Raw genomic sequence first — 12,086 nt, 5'->3', positions numbered from 1 at the left:
AGATTAAATGAATACACTTTTATGGTTTGTAAATTTTTACACTGCCACAATAAAATTTTTAAAATTCACATTTTTGCAAATAAAACATCTCATAAAAATACGGGACGTTACATGCGCCTTACGTGTCAACTTTCGATTGGTTGATGCTTCAACTTTGGTTCGAGGTTCGAGACAGCCATTTGCGCCCGTTAGCGTGCCTATAAAAGGCAGGGGGTGCAAGTCGCTTTCGGATTACCCTCGCATCTTGCTGCTACTTTGCGCACCCTTAGCTGAGCGCTTTAAGATTCGTGCTTGCTTTGCTGCTCTACTTGAGCTTCAAGGCTTTGAAGGTGTTGATGCTGTTCATATTTTTCATTCTTGCTTAGCTCTTGTTTTACTAACTTTTTTGATTTGCATCTTTTGTATTTTTTAGCTGGCTCGGATTATGCAAACAACGAGGTTGATGTCTGCCTAGGAACAAGCGGAACAAAAGAGGTTACGCGATGATGTTGCTAATGCACAAGGGTCAGATGAGGCTGGTGAGATTTTGGTGTCTTCTAATATTGATAGTGGGAAGGATCTTTTGAACATAGAGGCTGACCCATCAGAACTGATGGCTGGCAAGGAAGAGTATACTACCCTACGTTTTGGAAGGTCATTGGCCTCGCGAAATACTACTGATTTTTACGTGAGCAAAGGGTACTTCCTCGAGGGTATTGCTAGGCCTCCTGGTGATGAGTTAGTGCTGAAACCTCAAATTGGCGAGGCTGTGGTATTTAGAGACTTTTTTACTGCTGGCCTCTGGTTTCCCTGTGACAAAGCACTACCTGTGATCTTGGAAAGATACAGTGCCAAACTTCACCAGCTTACCTTGAACTCTTTTGTTGTGCTTTCTAAGTTCTATTGGGTTTAGCGTACTTTTGGAGGTGCAATTGATGCTGATGGGTTTGAAAAGAGTGGAGTTTGAAGATGAGGATTGCATTTTTGAAACGCAATTTGGTTGCTACACGTTCACACCTTGAAGGAAGAATGAAAGCAAGAAGATTACTAGGGACGAGCTTTCTTTGGCACAAAAGAATAGATGGGAAAATGACTGGCTCAACTATTGGTTCTATATTAAGATGGATTTGTCTGAAGCTTCTGGCTATGGTCAGCCGTTTTATCCATTTTTTACCTCGATGGATCCTCCATTCATGAAGTCAAAATCTTTCCAAGAGTGTGAACATGCTTTTGTGCTTTCCTTGTTGTCGATTACTGGGCAAGATTTAATTTAGGAGTTTCTGGTAGCAAACATTTGGCCCCTTTCGAGTGGATGGGAGCCAAAGGAGGTTGTAATGAAGTCTGTAACGTGGTACTCTAGCCCGATTCCCTATCCTATATTTGGATTGAGTTTGCCAGAGAGGGTTAACACCGGAATGTTTGTTGACGAAGTTGAAAGGTGGGCTATGGACATTATTGGACCTTGTCATGAGAATGAGCACTTATTTGCTTGCAAATTTGTTACACATGGTCTTCAAGTGAACTATTATCTTTTGGAGATGGGCATTGACGTCGAGCCTCGCACCAAACCTCACAAGTCCTACAAGCGGATGCGAGAGGCTAGCGTTACTAGCTCAATTGAGATTGGGAATGGTGGCAAGGGGAAAAGGAAGAAAGTTGAGGACTTGGCTTCTAAGCCCATGAGTGAGGCTAGCAAGAAGTCCAAGACATCTAGCCTCGAGGATCTTAAGAACAAAGGCATGCTCGGCCAAAGTTTTGGTGATCAGCTAAACGTCCTTGGTGAAAAACCTGGGGTTGCTAAGAGTTCTGCACTTGCAACTCACAATCCCAAGGTTAGCCCAGTGGCTACAAGGCTGCCGGTGATGTTGCTGGTATTAAAGTGAAGAAAGCTAGCAAAAAGACCAGGAAGTTATCAGCGCTGTTGTCAGTTGCTGGGTCTAGAATTGTCAGCGCCGTGGATGAAGAGGAATATGCGGGTTTTTTGGACGAGGACTTGTCTCTAGCCTCGTCTCAACGCCCTATAGCTCAGGCTAAGTCTCCTCTGAAAGAGATAAGACTTGAGGCTGTCGCTGCCTCTCAGCACCCTGAAGCTAAGGCTAAGTTTCCTCCAAAAGAGGTACAAGGCTGCTGCTACTGCTGCCTCTCAGCACCCTGAAGCTAAGTCTCCTCTAAAAGAGGTACAACCCAAGGCTGCCGCCGATAAAATAGACAACCATGAGCTGGTGCTTGTTGAACCAAGTAAAATTTTTGTCAAATATCTGCCTAAGTTAGGCCTTGTTGATTCTAGTGGTGCCTCTATTATTTTTTTGATGGAATTGCAAAATACTATTGGTGCAGTTGGAGAGGTGTACCATGAACCCCCGTTGCTTCTCAGAGTCGAACCTTTACCCAAGGGTTCTACTTTGCCTCAATCAATTGCTAGTTAGAACAAGGCTTTTGGCACCGATATCAAAGAAGAACTATTGTGTATTCACGTGCCTGGGTCAAGTGAGGATGATGACCCTTACAATCCACCATTGCTGTGGGGCTCTAAGGACTCACTTCGTGCTATAGATGAGATAGGAAGAGCGGCTTTGGGCAAGGTTAAGGCTAGCAATGACAAGGTTCGTGAGGAGAGAAAAAAGGAAAAAGCTAAGATTCCTCAGTCCTCTACAACAGCTAAACTATATGCTGAGGAAGAAACCAAAGGCAGAGATTTTGATCCTGCAAGTTAGTGTCTTTTATTTCTTGACTTGTTCCATGCTTGTTCCTTGTTTTACTTTGCTTTCTTACATGTTGCTTTTGGTTTTGACAAAATATGAGAAATCCCTTTGCTACTTCGACCTTGATCATTTGGCCAAGATAACGGCTACCCTCGGACATAAGGTGCCGCTTTGTTGGTGGACGAGGCTTTAGTTGTTTCATAAATTTGTTGTTTCCCTTGGTTTTTTTCTTTTTTTCGTTGTTTTTCCTTTCCAGGCTGTAGTTGCTGGCAAAGTTACTATTGAGAGGCTCAAAGGAGAAGGAGAAGGATACACGCAGTCGCAGCACCATGGTCATGGAACTCGAGGCTGAGGTCGTGAGGTTAAAGAAAGAGAACACTATTTTAAACGATCTCAAGACTTCGCTTTCTAAAGCCAATGCTGAGCTGCAAAAGAGCAAGGAATTGCTTGTGAAGACATGCAGCAACCTCGTTCCGAGGGTGGAGAGTTTAGAGAAAAACTCGCAAGATAATCTTGGTGTTTTGGAGGAGCATCGAAATACTATAGAAAAAGATTCAACAACTATCTCATCTTTGAAGAAAGCTTGTGCAGCAAAGGATAAAGCTTGCGAGGAAAGAGATACAATTATTCATACTCTTGCCCAGAACCTCGAAGAGCAAAAGGTTTTTATTGAGGAAGCAGAGCAGCTCTGGCAGAGTTTGGCACTGAACCTCTTCCTTTTCCCACCAACGAGGGTGCAAAGGAGATGTTCGATGGGATGGACCAAGAATTCAAGCATTTGCTCGGGGTTATAACTGGAGCTAGTGAATATGATGCCTCTTTCTGCATCAAGGGAATGCTCAAACTTTTTGAGAATGAGGGTTGTTCTGAATTTCTCAAGTTTGGGGCACGTAGCTATCAGTTTCCTTAGGCCTCGAAGCTTGAAGAGCAAGAAATGTCCAAAAATATTAGGATTGTGAAGATGAATTTCTATAAACAGCTTTTGGCTGCTTTTGAACGTGAACATGTGAGGCTAGTTGCCCAAGATTGTCTTGTGAAGGTTAGGGATTTTTATCTCTCTTTGTTTTGGTCTTGCATTTTCTTTTGGTCATTTTTTTAACTGATTCTGTTTTGCTTTTGAATCAGGCCAAGGAAGAGGGCTTGAGGGTTGAAGATGAAGGTGACGGCTCTGGGCGTCAAGAGGAATATTGCTCGAAGCTAGGAATGACTGTTGTAGTGTTTCTAGGCTTATGAAATGAAACACTTGGTAACTGTAAGATTGGTTGTAAATTCTAGTGTATGCGCTAGCTGTTCAACATCAGTTGTTTAAATTATGCTAATTTTTTGTGCTAATCTCCTTGTTTTCAATTTATGCACTCGCATGAATCCTTTTACTTTGAGGTTGATTGGATAAAAACTTTTCTTGGATTTATAACAAAACTCGTAGCATAAAGGAATGAGCACCGTCTTTCATTAGAAAAAAACATCACCCCCCCTCGTTCCTTTGTGCGGGAGTTTTGCTGAGGTTGTTATGTATTCATGGTGTCTGCTCGTAGTTGGAGTTATCCATTTTGTTGAATGCAGTATAGGTCGTTGGCCTTCAAGTCTCAATGTTTGGTTATACAATAAAAAACCATCGTTGGATTTGTAGCAAAACCCATAGCATAAAGGAATGAGTATCATTTTTCTTTTTGAAAAAACGTCATTCCCCTATTCCATTGTTGAAAGGTTTTGCTTGAGCGATCAAAGTTTTATAGTGTCTGTTATTGGTAAAAGAATATTTTTCACGTAAAGGGATGAAACACTTTTTTCTGTTAAAAACGTCACCCCCCCTTTCAATCCTTTGTGTGAAAGATGTTGATTTGTGCCTTTGTAGTTTCTGGTTAAATTATGTCTTAGGAAACTTTGAGATAAGTCGGCAAAAACTTGTTCTCGAGTTATGTTGACTTAGAAATCTAGCGGGAGCTTGGTCGATGTTGCAACTCTTGGTTGCTTCGACCATAAAGTTCCTATCCGAAGTTCAGGTGTTGTGGCCTGCTGCCATTTTACTGTAGCTCTTGTATAGAAACACATTTTCATGCATATAAGGCGCATCAAAGGCGAGGTTACACACCTTGTTGTTGCTTTGATGTAGCTTTTGTGCAGAAACGCAAGTTTACATCGCACAGAAATGCGAGGTTAGGCAACTTGTTGTTGCTTTAATGTACTTGCGCAGAAATGCAAGCTTTCATCACACAAAAATACGAGGTTAGGCAACTTGTTGATGCTTTGAAAGTGTATATGTTTGCAAGGTAGCACAAGTTAATAGTCTCTTTGAGACTTGATAATCGAGAGTCATTGGGGGAATTGCATTTCATTAAGTAGTAAAAGGTTTACATGGATCCGCCTCATTAAAAACCTTGCCTCCAGTGTGGAGCCCCCCTAGCAAGGAAAAGAGTGCAGTCCATTTGTGGAAAAGTAAATGCGATAAAGTAAATTTGGTGCCCTCGACATTGTTTATAGTTTCACAAGTTGAAGGCTTTTGCTAAATGTGATGACTAAGGATAGTACTTGCGTAAGTTGTCCACATTCCATGTATGTGGCAACTCTGCTCCAAGCTAGTCTGCAAGGTAGAAAGATCCCGGCCTGTTGCTCCGAGTGACAACATATGGTCCTTCCCAAGTTTATTGCAATTTCGCGAGGTTCTCCCAGTTTTTCCTCTTCTTGATGACGAGGTCTCACACTTTGATTTCTTTTTGGATCACTTTCTTATCCCTCCATTTTCTTGTTTCCAGTTGATATTTATCAAGGTTTTCTATTGCTTGTAGTATGTCAAGCTCTATCATGTCTTTTTTGTTTTTTTCATTATCTGAGTTAGCCTCGATTTTCAGCTCTCTCAGGCTTTCGTTCTTGATTTCTTCAAGTGTCATGGCCTCAGAACCAAATAAGAGCCGAAAAGGTGTGAAACCTGTCGCTCTTGATGCTGTGGTGTTGTGGGACCATATTACCCTTGGGAGTTCATCTACCCATTTTCCTTTCTTCTAGTCAAACATACATTTTTTTATGCTTGTAAAGATTATGCTGTTTGTTGTTTCTACAGCTCTGTTTGATTGAGGATGATATACCGAGGCAAATTTTACCTTAGTGCCAATGCTTGCATAGAATTTCTTGAAATCAATACAGTCAAATTGCTAGCCATTGTCCACTATTAGTTCTCCAGGAACTCCGAATTTGCAAATGATGTTTTGCCAAAAGAACTTTTGCACTGAGCTTGAAGTTTTGTTTGCTAGTGGTTTAGCTTCGATCCACTTGGTGAACTAGTCGACTAACACCACCGCAAATTTGTAGTTGCCTTGAGCGGTTGGCAGTGGTCCTACTAAGTCTATGCCCCATTTTTGTAGCGACCAAGTTGGTGGTATGAGTTGTACTGGAAGCGAGGGTGTCTTTTGTTGATTGGCTATTTTCTAGCAAGCCTCGCAGCTTCTTACCAAGCTTCAAGCATCGAGGATTGCAGTAGGCCAGTAGAATCCTTGCCTTATGGCTTTGCCCACAAAAGCTTTGGCTCCAATGTGTGAACCACAAAAACCTCTGTGAATTTCAGCTAGCAACTCTTTTCCATTTTCTATGGTTATGCATTATATCCAAGGAGATGAAATTCCTGATTTGTATTGCTCTCCATTGACTATTGCGTAGCCCTTGGCCCTTTGCTCCATTCTACTCAGCTCAGCTTCGTCGTGAGGCTTGAAATGTCCCCTGATGTAGGCCATGATTGAGGCCCTCTAGTCAAATCTTGTGATTGCATTCACAACCTTCGAGGCTTTCTCTTTTGTTGATGGCATACAGATGGCCTCATCATTCTCTACCCTCAGGATGTGCTGTACAGTGAATCCCTTGAATTATTTCTCCATTGTTCTCACCATGGCCAGGTACTTGGTGAGCTCTGGCTCTCTAGCCTCGCTATTCTTTTCAACATGTCCTTCAATTACTTTGGAGTCTATCTTTACAATACGGGCCCTCATTTTCCTTAGCCTCAGAAGCAATGCTTCATATTCGGTGGTATTGTTCGTGGACCTCGCGTTGCCTGTGAAATCAAGTCTTGCAGCGTATCTTATTTTGATGCCCGACGGTGAGGTGATGATGGCTGAGACCCCAACCCCCTTGTCACACCAGGCTCCATCACAATGCATGATCCAAGGGACCTTGACCTTAGTTTGGCTAGCATATGGGGATGTCCAATCTACTATAAAGTCCGCTAAGACTTGAGATTTGATTGCGCATCTATTTTTGAAGTCCACAACATACTCTGATAACTCTGATGCCCATTTGGTTATTCTTCCCGAGGCCTCTCTATTTGTGAAGATATCATGCAGCGGTTGATTGGTGACTACTACAATTCTATGAGCCTCGAAGTAGTGCTTAGCTTGCGTGCTGCCATAACTACAGCATATGCAATTTTTTCCAACTCCGAGTTGAATAGTTTTGAGCCTGATAGCGCCTCCGATGTGAAGTAAACTGAAGTTTGTTTCAGCTGGCCATTGATCTCTTTTTCTTGGACCAAGGCGGCGCTAACTGCTAAGCTTGAGGCTGATAAGTATAGTAGCAAAGGGGACTTTGGTTCAGGCGGGCATAGTTTTGTCATGTTTGTTAAGTAGTCCTTTAGCTGCTGGAAGGCTTTGCTCTGTTGGTCCCCCCATTCAAATTTCTTGGAGCTTCACAACACTTGGAAAAAGGGCAAGCTTCGCTCAACAGTTTTTTGAATGAACTTGTTGAGGGCTGCAATTCTCCTTGTTAGCTTTTGCACCTCCTTCACCGAGGTTGGCTCTTTCATGTCAACAAGGGCTTGAATCTTGTGCGGATTAGCCTTGATGCCTTTTGTTGAGACTAGGCATCCTAGGACTTTGCCTCGCAGGATTCCAAATACACACTTCTCTGGATTCAGCTTTAGATTTGCTACTCTCAAGTTGGCAAAAAGTTTCTACCAGGTCGAGGATGTGGTTCTCTCGCTTGTCACTACTCACAACAATGTCATTGACATAAGCCAGGATGTTTCTTCGGAGTTGGCTACATAGGACTATTCCTGTCATTCTCGTAAAAGTTTGCCTCGCATTCTTGAGCCCCACCGGCATTCTCACGAAGCAATGAGTTCCAAATGGAGTTATGAAACTTGTTTTTTCCGCATCTTCCTTCCTTATTCAGACTCGGTGGTAGCCTGAGAACATGTCCAGTAGTGACAACATCTCACTGTTTGCAGCATCATCTACTACTTTGTCCACTCTTTCTAATGGATAGTCATCTTTTTGGCAGGCCTTATTTAGATCAGTGAAATCTATACACATTCTCCATTTGCCATTCTTGTTCTTGACTGGTACCATGTTAGCTAGCCATTCTGGGTACATGACTGGGCGTATGACATTTGCATCAAGCAGCCTTTGGACATCAGATTTTATAGATTGCACTCTTTCTTTTGACATTTTTCGGGGTTTTTGTTTGTTTGGTTTCGCGCTTTCTTTATTTCGAGCTCGTGCTCGAGTATACTTCTATTGACCCCTTGCAAGTCACTTGCAGACCAAGCGAAGACATCATTGTTTTTATTTAGGAATTTGATTAGTTTCTTCTCTTCTTCGGGATCTTGGTTAGCCCCTATTGTCACAACCCTTTCTAGGATGCAATCATCTAGCAGTACTCTTTTTGTTTCACCATCTGCGCTTAGTTTCACTTTTTATCTATCCCTTTTAGGCTCGACGTACGGTTTTTTCTTTTCTTGTTGCTTAGCGTCGTTGGGACTTGTCAAATGGTGCACATTTTTCTGGCCCGGGGTTGCACCTTTTTTTAATATTTCTGGCTGTTTGCTGATCGCCATAAATTGTTATGACCCCTTTCAAGGCTGGGAGCTACATGCATAGGGATAATTGCCTTATTGCTGCATCAAACTTGTTGATGAACCCTCTCCCAAGGATAGCAAAGTATGGGTAATACATTTCGACAATGTCGAACGTTATGCGTTCTGTTCTAGCGTTGTCTAGATTGTCAAATACTGGAAGCGATATTTTCCCCATGGCTTTAACTGGCCTGCCCCCGAATCCAAGTAATGGCACTTCTACCAGTTCTAGTAGATGAGGATCAATATTCATTTCTCTAAATGTATTTGCAAAGATGATGTCCACGGATCTCCCATTGTCAACTAAGACTTTTCCAATTTTCCACCCAGCTATGATAGCTTTGATCACCATCGCATCGTTATGCGAGGTTGTCTTCAATTTGAAATCTTCTTCTGTGGTAGAGATGGGCATATGTGCCCACTCTGGCTTGGCTGGAGGTCCATCAGGTATGATGGTATTTACTTGCCTGAAGTAATCTCTCTTTTGTCTTTTATTTTCAAACTCAAGAGAAGATCCTCCAGCTATTGGCATTATCATGCCATAGGTGGGTAAGGCGTTTGGATTGTTTTCTGGGTGTTCAAGTTGCGAGAATCCTTCTGATATTAGCATTATCATGCCATAAGTGGGTAAAGCTTTGGGGTTGTTGTTTTGTGCGTTGTTAGGTTCGGCTTTAGGAATTTGGTTGGGTAGGTTTGGTGGAGGTAGTGGTATCTCATGTAGAGGTTGGGAGGGCATAAAGCTCGCGGTTTGTGAGGCTTGCTGAGTTTGAGGCTGGAATTGTGGTGAATGTTGGCACGTCATGGTGGGTTGGAAGTTTGCGAGGTTAGTGTTTGGGAAGTATGGCTGTTGTGGCTAGAAAAAATGGTTGATGGTTTTTGGTACTGCAGCAGCTTTTTTCTCTTTAGCTATTCTTTCGAAGGTCTTTTTGGTTTCTGGACAAAAGTCAGTTGCGTGGTCTAGTTGCTTACAATGGAAGGTGCAGTAGAACATTCGAGGTTAGTTGTTGAGGTTATGCGGCCTCGTAGGCCCTCTGCCTCAGCCTCTTCCTCTTCTGGCATAATCGCTTCTCTGTCCACTGCCAAAATTTGGTGGCTGCTGCTACTGAGGCTGCCTGTTATGATTTTGATTTTGTTGTTGTGAGGATTGACACGCAGACACTAGTCTAATCCGGGTGAGAGTCACTGGACAGCGGTGAAAAACATTCTTAAGTACTTGAGAAGGACTAAAGATATGTTCCTCGTCTATGGAGGTGAGGAGGAGCTCATTGTAACAGGTTACACCGATGCTAGCTTCCAAACTGACAGAGATGATTCAAAGTCACAATCAGGATTTGTGTTCACGCTAAATGGTGGTGCTATTAGTTGGAAGAGTTCCAAGCAGGAGACGGTGGACGATTCTACGACACAAGCCGAGTACATCGCGGCTTCGGAAGCCGCAAAGGAGGGTGTTTGGATAAGAAATTTCCTCATTGAGCTTGGTGTGTTTCCGAATGCGTCCAGCCCGTTGAATCTCTACTGTGATAACAATGGGGCAATTGCACAAGCAAAGGAGCCAAGGAACCACCAGAAGAAGAAACACGTTATGCGGCGATTTCATCTCATTCGAGACTTCGTTAACAGGGGTGAGATCAAGATATGCAAAATATACACGGATCTAAACATTTCTGATCCGTTGACAAAACCACTCCCGTAGGCTAAGCATGATGCGCATGTAAGAGCTATGGGTATTAGATACCTTCTAGATTGACTCTAGTGCAAGTGGGAGACTGTTGGAGGTATGCCCTAGAGGCAATCATAGAGATGATGATATCTGATTATATCCATGATTTGTATATTGTGTTCATTGAATATCCATTAAAGGCTACTTGAATTGATTTGCAATTATGTGAATTGTATGTGAAACTCTTACTTGTATGGTTATTCTAAAGTTGTCCCTAGTCGGAGTTCATGTGAGGACACACATGAATATTAGACTAGCACATGTATTAGTTGATGACTATGTTTCACAAGTCATGGACATAGAGATGTTAAACTAATAATGTGGGCACATGTAGAGACATGTGCTAGGACTGACCCAACACGAGAAGTAGTTCTTTCTTTACACCACATGTACGCTTTGTCCTTAGACCTGAGATTGTCTTATGTACTCAAGATGTGGATCGACTTACGTAGGGGCTATCAAACGCTACACTGTGATAGGGTAGTTAAAAAGGTAGCTTTTGGATTTATCAAGAAGCATGCTGTGAGATATGGTCAATCAAGATGGGATTTGCCCCTCTCTAATTGAGAGTGATATCTCTGGGCACCTCGAGTGATCGGATTCGAAAATGCATGGCCATGCTACGTACGGTTAAGATTTAACCTACAAAGGGATTCCGAGTCACAAGATCGAGAAAGAGCGGTCGGCTTGAAGCTAGACCAAATATCGTGAGGCAAAGGGAATAGCATGTACATAATGTTGTGATGGTTCGTCTGATATGATCTTTGTGTGCGTATAGGAGTTGGCACGTCTTGCTAGAGGCCGCTACCGACTATTGAGCCGAGTAGGAGTACTCGGGCCATGTCTATACGTATCCGAACCCATAAGGTCATACACTTAAGGTGCTGGAAGCCCAATTCGGATATGATCCGAGTTGGATTAGGTTTAGAAGTAGTAATGGGCCTCGGACCCAGAGGCCCATCAGGAACCTCTATAAATAGAGGGGTGGGGGCGCCCTAGGGTACACACCTTTTTGGCGAAACACATCTGCCGCACCTCCCACGCCCTCGCCTGTTGCAACTTGCGGACCTAGCAGTCTGGGTTGCGACGCTTCCTCCCTGCACGTGTGGATACCTTGGAGGTGTTGCGCTTGCAGCACTTGGACGAGCCGCCGACGAGCCACGACGAGCCGACAACGAGCCACGGTGCAAAGACGATCTTGCTGCACGTGGATGAGCTGCTGAGGAGCTGCTGGACGTCGACGTGATCGACTACGTGTTCGACTATGCTAATCGACTTCGCTGCATCAACGCGAATCTACATCTTCCGCATTAGTGCGTCGAGTGGTAATCCCGTGATCCTTATACGACAGTTTTCCTAGTTTACAAGGTAGGAAAATTTTGATTTGTGCTAGTGTAGCCTACCTCATATCCCAACAGATGTTGTGCGTAGTTGTACCTCGAGGCTTGCTAGTTTTGATCAGTGTTTTTCTATGATCTTCGCCTGATCTGCAATAGTTTTCCAGCTCAGCAAACAAAGACTCCATGGTTTTTGGCTTTTCTCTTGTTAGATGTGAGGCCGTTCGGCTTGGAGTTAGCCCTTTGATGCAGGCAGCTATGGCTACGCTTTCGTCTACATCAGGAGTTTGTGACTTCAATTGTACAAATCTTTTGACATAGTTGGCCAAGGGCTCTTTGTATTTCTGGATGCAATGGAATAGGTTGCTCGGGTCAGGTTCTGCACGATGGAAACCTTGGAAATTTTGTATCAGCTTGGTTTTGAGATAAATCCAGTTGTATACTGACTGTGGTGGAAGTAGCAAATACCAGTTCAGCACTGCTCCCTCGTAGGCTATGATTAGGGACTTTGC

Source organism: Setaria viridis, chromosome 9 (assembly GCF_005286985.2).
Source record: "Setaria viridis chromosome 9, Setaria_viridis_v4.0, whole genome shotgun sequence".
Classification (NCBI taxonomy): Eukaryota; Viridiplantae; Streptophyta; class Magnoliopsida; order Poales; family Poaceae; genus Setaria; species Setaria viridis.
Note: the sequence above shows the minus strand (reverse complement) of the source record.